Source organism: Sorex fumeus, unplaced genomic scaffold (genome assembly GCF_029834395.1).
Source record: "Sorex fumeus unplaced genomic scaffold, SorFum_2.1 ptg000122l, whole genome shotgun sequence".
NCBI lineage: Eukaryota > Metazoa > Chordata > Mammalia > Eulipotyphla > Soricidae > Sorex > Sorex fumeus.
Window position 1 is genome coordinate 1,059,038 of NW_026606179.1, and position 11,891 is coordinate 1,070,928.

Consider the following 11,891-nt stretch of genomic DNA (forward strand, 5'->3'; position numbering starts at 1 on the left):
GGTCATCCCCAAAATATCCTGCTGGGAACAAAGGGTGGGGCTGAGGTCACCCAGGCTCCCGGGGCCTCGGCCTGGAGTCAAGGCAATGCCGGAGCTTCCTGTGCCTTGTGATTCTAGTCCCTTCCCCGCAGTGACAGGGACTTGAGGGCAAACTCAGGACTCAGGCAAGATCCCTCGGTTCCAGGCCCATCCTGGGCTCTGTGCTTCGCCGGGGTTCTGCGTTGGCATCTGTAAAATGGGACAACTGCTCCTTTCCCCTAGGGTCACCCAACAGGATGAGCAAGAGGCTCCCAATACATGATATAAGGGTCCCACTAATTCCTAGGGACTCCAATCTGGTGAAGGGCAGAAAGAGAAATTACCTCCCAGTAGCCTGCAACTGTCAGAAAAAGAATGGGGTAGCTCCAAAGAGATAGTACAGTGGGCAGGATGCTTGCCTGGTTTTGATCCCTGGCACCACATACAGTTTACCAAGCCCACCAGGAGTGATCCCTGAGGACAGAGGCAGGAGTAAGCCCTGAACACAACTGAAGTGGGAGAAAGAAAGAAAGAAAGAAAGAAAGAAAGAAAGAAAGAAAGAGAGAGAGAGAGAAAGAAAGGAGGGAGGGAGGGAGGGAGGGAGGGAGGGAGGGAGGGAGGGAGGGAGGGAGGGAGGGAAGAAGAAAGGAAGGAAGGAAGGAAGGAAGGAAGGAAGGAAGGAAGGAAGGAAGGCGAGAAAGGAAGAAAATGGCAGGGGGTCACATGAGTTGTTCCACAAATGAGCGTGCAGTGGCAGAAGCCGCGGCGCCACTGCTTGGGGTGGGACAGGGTAACAGCCACAGTGGGAGCCCCTGTGGGATGGGAACACACCTCTGTGGAGTTAAGGGCAGGGGAGCTGGCACACCTCCTGGCAGGCACTGCAGGGACCAGTATCCAGGACACAAAGGCACAGACCCCAGACCCAGCAAAGGTCACTTCCAGACCTGCTGCGGGGACAGCGGAGGCCTGAGTACCCAAGTTTCCACCGTGTTCCACACAACAGCAGCCAAGGTCAGACCCGCACCCAGGACCAGGGACAAGGCGTGGGGCAGAAGAACGGACGGGAAACACCAAGCAGCAGAGAAACCACCCGCTGACAACTGCACCCGCACCCCCGCCAGGACCTCGGCTCCCTGCCCGGGCACTTGCCTTGCCGCCTGGCTGCACCAAGAACCCCGTGCGGGACTGACTGCCAAGGCTTCCATTTCACAGATGAGCAAAGGGTGTCACCAAGAAGATGACTGGGTTGAGGACACAGGGATGGGCCCGGTCCTACGTGTCTCCAAGTCCTGCTGCTAAAACAGAATCTTCTCAGAAGAGACAGGGAGGCACTCCCAGGCTAACCACGTGAGCCGGCTCGCTGATGATGTCCTTCAGTAAAGATACTCCAGGGATAGTACAGCATGTAGGACACTTGCCTTGCATGCTGCTGATCCAGGTTTCATCCTCGGCACCCCATATGGTGCTCGGAGGACTGCCAGGGGTGCTGCCTAAGCTCAGAGCCCTGAGCATCTCAGAGGTGGCCCCAACTGTAGCACTGTAGCACTGTCCTCCCGTTGTTCATCGATTTGCTCAAGCGGGTCCAGTAACGTCTCCATTGCGAGACTTGTTGTTACTGTGTTTGGCATATCGAATACGTTACGGGGAACTCGCCAGGCTTTGCCGTACAGGCAAGATATCTCAGTAGCTTGCCGGGCTCTCCGAGAGGGGCGGAGGAATCAAACCCGGGTCAGCCATGTGCAAGGCAAACACACTACCCGCTGTGCTATCGCTCCAGCCCTAAAACGAAAATAAAATACCATCCACAGGTGAGTGTGCCCTGATGGTCCCTGAGCAATCCCCCCAAAAGATACATCCTCTGAGAACCTGTCATATGACCCTGTTTAGATAAGGGTTGCTGCCACAGTCATTCAGGTCTGGAGAGGGCACTGGCAGGAGGTGAGATCTAAGTCCAATGACAAGTGTCCTGATAAGGGACAAAAGACCATGGACAGAGGAGCTCAGAGGCAGAGATGGGAGGCAGGGGGCTTCAGAGAAAGCCTGGGCTGCCTGCAGTGGAGTGGCAGCAAGAGGGGTTTGCAGCCTCCCACCCTTCAGAGCCGCAGACTTGGACCCTAGCAGCACCTGGTCCTCAGACTTCCGGCTCCGAGCACCCAGCACCCAGCACCCAGCACCCAGAGTTGCATAAAGCGCCCCGGAGTGGACCATGTTAGGGCAGTCCTTTCTTTCCCACGCTGAGTGAGGGCAGCCCCTGACACCCATCCCCAAGGCTTCGCAAGCCCCAGTGTCCAGATCAGAGACTCATTCCGGCTGCTTCCCCGCCCCATAGATGCCGCAGACAAGGACACCAGAGTACAAACAGCCACACGGCTCCCAACCAGCTCTCTGGAGCTTCACAGAGGTGGGGTCACCCCTGGTGCTGAAGCCCCTAGGAGCAGGAGCTGCTGCCTCGCGGAAGGACGGGGGTCACTGGCCCCGCGGCTCCTGGGCCAGAGCATCTGCTGTGGGAACAGGGCCAGGACCTTGTGGCCTGGGGTGGTGGGACCAGCAGCACCCCTGGAAAAAGGCCAAGGGTCTCCTCTGCTCCCCAGGCCCCAGGGAGGGGCTGGACCATGCCAAGGATAAGGGTGGGGGGGGCACTGCTGAGTCCCCCCCTAGTGACGCTGGAGCCTTCCGGGGCTCCAGAGGGACCTGGCCGTCCCAGGCTGGCAGGTGCGACCAACAGCTTGAGGCTCAGCAGGCCCAAGGAACAGGCGGCAAAGTCGGGGCGGGGGCGGAGCGGGCGGGAGGAGGACACTGCAGGGCGGAGGCTGAGAGAGGCGATGTCCAAGTGTGGACACGATGCCCACACCCATTGTCCAAGCAGGGACACTGAGGCTTCACATTAGGGATGCGTGCACATCTCTAGGCCACAGTCTCTCGAGGCGCGATTCTAGCAGCCCCCAGCAGGGAGCGGATCCAGTTCAAACCGGGCTAGAGAAATAGCACGGCCACCCAAGCAGGGAGTGGAAAGCTGCGGGGGGGAACCGATCCCCCAACAGAAATCTTGCCGCCCACCATCTGAGGATGAGGGGAAGGCAAGCCACAGAGGCAGAGCCACGCGTGTTCGAGCGTGGCCTCTCGTCTGTCACACTGCCTCAGTGCAGCAGGTCCGGAAACCCAGGGGTGGGACTCTGGGCTGCAGTGGGGTGACACCCCACAGGGCTGTGGACAGAAGATCGCAGGGCAGGAGAGGAGAGAGCTCAGACAGGGGCTGCACCTCCAAACCCCAGAGCCAAAGTGCCTGGGGAGGCCACCAGGGGACTGCACCTCTCCCCGTGATGGAGCGGGAGCTGAGGAGAAGGGACAGCCCACGCGGACTCGGGCCCCGTGTCCTGGTGCTGAGAAGCACCGATTCCATGGTGCCCAGGGCCCTGTTCAGAGGCTGGATAAGAGTAATCGTCTAGCGGTCAGGGCGCTAGCCTTGCATGCTGCCGACCATAGTTTGATCCCCTGAATCCCATATGGGACCCCCTGAGCCCCAGCAGGAGCCCCACCCAGAATAAAAAGTCAAACCGAGAGTGTAACCTCCTTAACCGCATGTTCAAGACCTCACAGCCAGGCTCCAGAAGCGGAGGCAGGTCCATCCTGAAGGGAGGGGCACAGTGACAGGCTGGCTGGCGTGTGAGCCGGGGTCACAAGTGCTGCCTGTGGTGCCCTGCAACCGGCACAGAGGGAATCCCACACTCTGCCAGAACGCTCATCTCAGAGAGGAAAGTGATGGGGGCCAGGGCTGTGGCTCAGTGGTGAGTGCTGTGCTTGCATGTGGGAAGCCCTGGGCTCCCCCCAAAAAAGAACCAAGAACGAGGGGCCCGAGGGATGGCACGGCAGGGAAGGCACTGGCCTTGCACGGAGCGAACCCAGGTTCCATCTCTGGCATCCCGTCTGGTCCCCCGAGCACCGCCAGGAGTGGCTCCTGAGTGTAGAGCCAGGAGTGACCCCTGAGCATCACCAGCTGTGGCCCCCAAACAACAACAAGAAGAACACAGAGCCAGGAAGCAGGGGTGCAGGGCAGACAGGTTTGGGGAAGGAAAAATCCACTTTCTCTCCTTAGGCTTGTTCGACGCTTTGCCACAAATACGTGACACTCTTGTTAAATACTTTTAATCACGAACAACCCAAGGGAGCCCATGAGCACTGAGCACTGTCGCTGGTTTCAAGCATCCCTTTCCACCACCCCAGCCCACCCCACACAGGACACCTGGGTTCATGGTGCTGTGGCAGTGCTAAGTGCCGAAAGCTTGACGGAGCAAGATCCTGACGCCCCCTCATCCCTGTCACCAACACTCCCGGTGGAGACCCCTGGGATCCTCTGAGAAGCGGGGGGAGGGCCAGCGAGAAAAGGTGCCTGGGATGGCTCCAGTGGTGGAAAGTAAGAGGTTCCCAGCACCTAAGCCGGCGCACGTCTAGGCCCTGTCCATGTCCTGCTTCCAAAGACTCAGGGGCCGGAGAGATAGCACCAAGGGTAGGCTTTGGGCTTGCACGTGGACGACCTAGGTCAGATCCCCAGGACCCTATCTGGTCCCCAGTTCTGTGTGTAGGAGGGATCCCTAAGAGCAGAGTCCAGAGTAAGTCCTGAGCACAGAGAAGTGTGGCCCCTCCCACACACCAAGTCCCAGGCCCCTGGGGAGTCCCCACATGGACCCCAGGATCCAAGCACCCCCAGGAGCCTCAAGGAGTGCATCTGCCTGTGCTGTCCCTTCATGAGATGTAGCCGGGTCCTCCTGTTTCCCTCCTCAGACCCTCTGCTCCCATGTATACTCAGAGTCTCTCTAAGTTCCAGTCCCCTGGAGGGCAGGGACGGGGTCAATTTCCCTCGCTCCCCCAAGGCCTCTTTGGGCCCTACAGGAAGAAGCCTGGTCTGGTCTTGGCTTGGGTTCAAGAGCCCAGAGGCTAGGGTCGGGGCAGTGGGGAGCGGGGGGAGGGCGCGACGGCTGCCACCCAGAATGCCAGCTGCTGGCAGCGATTTATTTTTGCTTTAAGTGCTTGAGAATTGCAGGGCTGGAGCCTCCCGCTCGGGGGGCTTGGGCTGCAGCTGGGAAGGGAGTGAGGCAGGCAAAGACGGGCGCCCTGTGGCCCCTCCCTGACCTCTCCTGCCCTGCCACACACAGTCCGGCCTCTCTGGGACCCCACACACTCCCTCCCAGCACTCGTTCTCTAAAGTCTCCAGACAGCCATGGGAGCCAGATGGGGAGCTGGGCTGGCCCCTGGGGCTCCTCAGAAACTGCATCTCTGGCTCGGATTACCCCTAGTTGTAGGACAGTTGCATGGTGCCCTCCCCTCAGACACCCCCTACAGACGCGGCAGGCCGGGGACCCCAGGAGAAGGCTCTGGATGTGAGCAGAAAGCCTGGGAGTCATGTACAGATCTCCCGGGACTCTGCTTCTCTGTAGGAACTGGTCCCTTTTCTGGGCCAGAGCGGAGCGTGGCCGGGGGTCTCAGCCCAGCGGACAGCAGGCAGGTGGCAGAGTTCCTGGGAAGCTGTCCATTCCCCACAGAAGAGTCCTGAGCCCCGACCTGCTAAAGGCAACAGAGGGGGACAGGAAGTCCAGCCTAGGCTCTGCCGCGGCCAGCAGAGTGGATCTCCACGACGGGGCAACTGCTGAAGTTGATGATGGTCAATTTTCAAATGTGAAAACAAAAGCCTGGAAGTCATGTACAGAGAGCACTGGCGGGGGAGTCCGGCGGTCAGCCTCAGGCAAGAGAGGGATACCCCGCGCCTCAAGCCCAGGCCACCCAGGGAAATGCAGGGAAAGATGGGCGGTGGGGGAGACAGCAGCCCTGGCCATGGGGCCCTGCGTCCCCGTGCGCGCGAGTCGGGCCTGGGTCAGTTCTGACCACACAGGGTCGGGGGCAGACAGCTGGGGCTAGGAGCAGGCCCAGGACACTGGCAGGCCCAGAGCAGGAGGCAGGTAACAGGGGCTGGATCAATAGCACAGCTCAGCGGGTAGGGTGTTTGCCTTGCACACAGCCAACCCGGGTTCGATTCCCGGCATCCCATATGGTCCCCTGAGCACCGCCAGGAGTAATTCCTGAGTACAGAACCAGGAGTAACCCCTGTGCATCGCCGGGTGTGACCCAAAAAACAAACAAATAAATAATAAATAAAGGAGGCAGGTAACAGCTCAGAGGGTGCAAGGCAGAGGGGAAGGGGACAGAAACACGCAGCCTTCTCCCCTCCGCAGACAGATGGATGGCGGCTCCAGGGACGGGCTGCCAGTGCCGCCGGCAGGCGCCAGCTTAGGGCCAGCTCCTCGCCAAGGGTCCCCTTCTCACCTGCACCCACAGGTGAGCAGCTCTGGCCACCAACAGGCCCAGTATGGCCTGCGGGCAGAGGGACTGGCCCACTCCTCCCAACACCTCCAGCAGGAAGGGGCCATCAAGCACCCCGAAGCCCTGAGAACCAGCCAGGGTACAGAGAGCAAAGGAAACACCACGCGTGGGGTAACGCAGGACCCCACCTCAGAAGAAAGCAGGAGAGGGGCTGGGGGGAGGGCAGGGGAGGCTGCCGGCTAGGCCCACAGACGTGGCGTCTGGGCAAGAGCTGAGGAGATAAGGGAGAGGACAGCAGGGAGAGGGGAAGAGTGGGGAAGTGTCCTCCAGGCAGGGAGAAAGCAAGTGCAAAGGTCTTGAGGCACAGGCAGGAGGTGGGTGGGGATCAGGGCCATGAAGGGGAGCAGGCCTGGGGGCCGCGGTGAGGAGAGAAGGGGCACGAGGGCCAGGTCAGGAGGGCTGTGCTGGGTCCCCAGAGGGAGTCCAGGGCATGGTCAGTCTATGAGGGGGTCTGGGGGTAAGACGCTCTGACCCCCTTTCTTTTCCCTCCCTGTGGAGGCCCAGGCCACACTGTGGATGAAGGGATTCGTGGGCTCGAGGCGGCAGGAGGAGGTGGCTGCCCCGAGTCGTGCAGGGGACAAGGCTTAAAGTCTAGTGTCCACACAGGGCCCCTGAGGGGCCAGGCAGGTCACCTGCACTGGGCCTTCAGGTAAAGAGTGAGAGGGGGTGTGCAGGGGTCACAGGGGACCAGCCCCTTCTGCAGCAGCAGTTCACGCCACTCTCTGAGCCTCAGTTTACCCACATGTACAAGGGCAGACTGGACAAGAACAACCAATTCCTAAGGCTCGAAAGTCTTAAATGGCCTCACCCCGCCCTCACCAAGTCTGACTTCCACACCCCATTTCTGCTGGGGCTCCCTCCGAGATTCGCGCTTCTGTTCTCCCAGCCTCAGAGCCCGCCACCATGAGCCTCCAACTCCACCTCACAGATGAACCCCTCCCTCTTCCCCAAAGGGTGGGGGGCTGGGTCCCACCTGCTCAGTGCCCAGACAGTAGGCCCCTGCTGTGCATGAGGACACTGGAGGCTACAGCTGAGCAGCTGGCACCACTGTGCCCATCCCAGAGCCCAGAACCAGCCCCATGAGGCCGAGGGGCACAGAGGCCTCTGTGACCCAGACAGGAGACCCCAAACACTCGCTGAGCACCCACGAAGAACCAAGCCCGCACCAGGGCCAGAGACAGCTGCAGAGAGAGAGACAGAGACAGGGAGACACCAGGCCCAGGGCCCTGCTGGGGACCAGCCCAGGTAGGGGCACCTGGAGAGCAGCAGGAGCCTTTCCAGAGGCCCCCATGCAGGCGCACGCGTGGACTGGCTGGGGTGTCTGTACCGTGATGGGAGAGGACCAGGGCTCTGGGTGCGAGCCCCCCGCCCCCGCCTCCGCCCTGCACCTTGCAGGCCTCAAGCCTGCCGTGTGTCCAGGGAGCGGATGCCCCCCTCAGCCCCGGGAAGCCCATTAGGAAATTAAATCAGCCGGCAGAGCTCCGGGCCCTCCGCCAGTGCCCGAGAGGGCTCCCGTCCTGCCCTCGGCCCCCACGGAGGCCCGCATCCCCACCCCCTGCTCCCCCAGGCCTCCTGCCTTCCTGCCTCCCGCCCTGCCCGCGGCCCAGTTTCAGGCAGGCTCGCTTTCATCTTCGCCTCTCCCTGCTGCCGGCTCCCGAGCGTGCTGCCAAGTCCCCGACGCAGCCATCCTGTGGGACAGAGCCCACACCCACCACAGCGCCCCGCAGCCGGCGCTGCCCACGGGCCACCTCCCTCCCGGCCTCGCCTCCGTGCCAGCCCATGGCAAGGCTCCAGTGCAGGCCCCACGGGAGGGCAGGTGTGCCCATGTGTCACTCACGGGAAGGCCTGGCAGGGGCCCAGCAGCAGCCACCGGCTGCACCTGTCGGAGGGCTGAGCCGGCCATGGCCGGGCCCCGGAGGGCGAGGCAAGGGTGAGCGTCGCGGGCGCGGAGGTGCTCCAGCAGCCTGGGGCAGGCAGAGCCACAGAAGGGACCGGGAGTGACGACACAGTTGCTTCCCCCCACACGCGTGCCAAGGCCTCCAGGTGCCATGCTTGATGCTGTCAACCATGGTCCAGAGGCTCGGCCAGGCCGGAGGAAGCTGCCCACGGACAGAGCTGCCTAAGAGGGGCTGTTGCCCCGGCCACTGGTGTTATTTCCCCACCGCAGGGCCTGTCACTACTCTGGCTGTCCTGTTGAGAGAGGGACCACCCTGGGGCAGAAAGCCGGGCAGACACTGCCCGCTGGCCTAGCAGAGCGAGTGGAGGTTCTGCTCAAGTCTGGACCCGCTGTGTGGCCAGGGAAGAGCTGGTGCCTCTCTGGGCAGCTCTGCCTCCTGGCAGCCAGTCACTGACCTTCCCCCAGGCATTGCCCAGAGGGACCCTACAAGGGTCTGTAGTGGCAGTTGGAGTAGAAGACCCCCAGGATGGATCCCTGGAAGAGAAGCAACAGCCCTGCAGGAAGGGGGAGGGCAAGATTGTGCCCTCAGCCAGAGTGGGGCCCGGGACCTGGGTGGCGCGGCCAGGCCTGATCAAACCCGAACCACCAGACTGCCCATGCAATAGAACACCTGAACGCTCTCCTCACCCCTGAGCTGCTCACGCAAGCCCCGGACCCTGCCCACTGAGCTGATGGGGGTCCTCCAAAGGTCCATTCTTAGAGGTGCTGATTCCTGGTCTAACTAGAAGAGACCCCAGAAAGCTGAAAGACAGGCCTTATTCTGGAGTCTCTTTGGGGGGGGGGGGCAGCCCCAGGAGGGGTGTTTTCAGAACACAAGTGAGCTCTCCACAGGAAGCCCACAAGCCTCCCTGGCCCCGCCCGGGATCTTCCCCCAGGCCCTCTGGCCACATGGCTACAGCCCAGCCCGGGGCACCCCTGGCAGGAGCCAGCTATACACACAGGGGGGACACACAGAGGGAGCACCCAGGCCGGGGGTGGGAGCTGGGCTTGGAGGGGCAGCAGGCAGCTGGGCTGGCCTCAGGGCTCCTCAAGAAAGGGTGAGGGGCAGGCCGGAGGCTAACGCCTTCTGGGTTTGCACCTTCGAGGAGGCGGCTGCTGATTTCAGCGGTGTGTGGGCGCCTCAGCGCTCCGGGAGGCAGAGCCCCCGACAACCAGGGTTCGGAAGGTGGCTGGGGGGTGGGGATAGCAGGAGGTCCCAGCCCTGGACTCCAGGCCTCCGGCACAGTCAGATGGGTAGACCGAGATGGGGAGCAGGACGGCCCCGGCTGTAGGGAAGCAGGGATCCCAGGCATCCAAGCCCCCCTCCCCAACACCACTCTCCCCTGACTCCCCTCCCAAACCTGCTCCCCAGCCTCCCGTGACATGTGCAAGCTCCAAGAGCCCAGGCAGCACAGACGCGGCTTCGGGGCCTCAGGCCGGGGAGCTCCCCCATCACATCCCACCCCACTTGTCACCGAGAAAGAGCCCCAAGCCGCCTGGCCCCCAGGACAGCCCTGAGCACAGGAGTCCGGGGAGGTACTCGGGCCCTGAAACCCCTGGGGGCTTCTCAACAGAGGGAAGGGGACCCTGGGTTCGGCGCCCAAGGCCGGCTTCTAAATGCAGAAAGGTGCGGCTGGAGTTGTGTACTGCCGCTGGCCAGCAGAACCATTTCCAGAACATTTCTACTCCGAGAGCACTGGAGGTGGGCAAGGGAATCGCGTCCAAGCGCCTGCAAAACCCGGACCCGGGGGTCTCCCCAGGGGGGTGGTTCTCGGTCCCCCCAGCTCCTGGGCATCCCCCCACCCCACCCCATATCCCGGGTGTGAGAAGGTCACGCGGAGGACTGATGCCAAGCGGGAAAGTGCCTCCCACGCTCCCTCCCGAGCCCCCTCCCGCAAGTCGGGCCGAGGGGGCACGGGGGCGCCTCAAAGTTTCCCAGAGAGGCCCCCAAGGCCAGCGTTGGCCGGGAGCAAAGTTCCCGGGTGGCGGTGGCCGGAGACATGGCAGGGGAAGCAAAGCTCGCAGTCAGCATTTCCTCCGATGGCTCACCCAGGGAGGAAAAACACCGAGCGCGAGGGGAAGAGCGCGCCCGCCCGCCCCACCTTCGCGGCTGCAGCAGCTCCGCGTGGCGCTCGGGGCGGCCGAGGGGGCCTGCGGGGCGCCCAGCCCAGCCCCCGGGGGCCGCGCACTCACCTCGGTCGGCGGCGCCCGCGCCGGCCGCGCGTCCTCCGAGCCCGGGGCGGCCGCTCCTGGCCCCGGCTGCTGCCGTCCCGGCCGCATCGCCGCCGCGCCTAGGGCGGCCCCGGGGGGCGCTCCATGCTCCGGGGCGCGATCCCCGGGGACCCGCCTGGACGGCGCCCGGCAGCCGAGCGCGCTCCTGGCCCGCGCCGCGGCTCGTGTCCTGGACCCCGCCGAGCGCGGCCGGCCCACCCCCTCCCCCGCCCGCGGCGCCCTGGCCGGGGCCCGGCGCTCCCCCGCGCCCGCCCGCGCCCGCCGCGCAGCCCCTCGCCCCCCGCGACCGTGCCCGGGGAGGCGGCGGCAGCGGCCAGGCCGGGGACGGCGCGGAGAGAGGAATGGAGGGCGAGGAGGCGGCGGGGATGAGCTCGCGCGCGCCCCGCTCCGCGCCCCGCGGCCGCCCGAGCCCGGCTCGGCAACTCCTCTAACTCTCGGGCGAGAGCACGCCCGCCCGCCCCGCGCCAGCCGCCGCTGCCCCCGCCCACCTGGCCGCGGCCCGCCCGAGCCCCCCCAGCGCGGCCACCACCCCCTACACACACGCACCACCAGCCACTTGAGCTCCGGGGCGCGCGCGCACGCGCGCGCACACACACACACACACACACACACACAGAGTGGCATGTCCTCCCGGGGACACGCGCACACACAGGTGCATGGCGAGTGCACACACGCAGGCGAGCGACTCCTGCACACACGCGTGGCACACGGCCCCAGCGCGCCCGCCCAGGCGGCCACAGGCACACAGGGAAAACGCAGGCGCGGGCGTGCCCGATGGTTGCAGGTGCACAGGTGCGTGCACACGCAAAGTGCACTGCGGGGTGAGCGCTGCACGTGTGCGCACGTGCACAGATTCCAGCTCGTACATTCCCACGGAATCCTCTTCCCCTTGCACACCAGGCACGCACGCTCCTGTGCACACATCATTTCCTCCTCTTTAATCGCATCTCTCTCCAGCCGGGCTTCTGCTGTTTGGCTTCTTTCTTCTGTCTCCTGCTCCTGCTCCTCCCCCTGTGCGCTCGCGCTCTCTCTCTCTCTCTCTCTCTCTCTCTCTCTCTCTCTCTCTCTCTCTCTCTCTCTCTCTCTCTCTCTCTCTCTCTTCTCTCTCTCTCTCTCCCTCTCTCTCCCTCTCTCTCCTCTCTCTCTCCCCTCCCTTCCCCCACCCCCCACCCACCTGACCCCCATGTGACCCTCTTGTAACCCTCTTCTCTTGCCACCCTGTCCCTGTCCCTGGAGCTGGCTTTCAACTTGTCCCCCCCAACCCCACCCCCACAACCCTGTCTTCCCAGCCTCCTGGGGCCCATTGTCTGGCCTCAGATCTCTCAACCTCCAA

General features: G+C 63.6%; 1 protein-coding gene across 2 annotated transcripts in view; it reads right to left on the reverse strand.

The window, feature by feature from the left end:
- The window catches only part of KCNJ12 (potassium inwardly rectifying channel subfamily J member 12), a 40,106-nt gene extending 29,327 nt beyond the window's left edge, over positions 1-10,779 (reverse strand). The window contains exon 1 of one of the 2 annotated variants that reach the window (XM_056136011.1): positions 10,520-10,779. The gene's annotated coding sequence lies outside the window, so the exon portion shown is untranslated. The remainder of the gene's footprint in view (positions 1-10,519) is intronic. The other variant, XM_056136010.1, reaches the window with a different exon arrangement.
- Between the last annotated feature and the right edge of the window lie 1,112 nt (positions 10,780-11,891).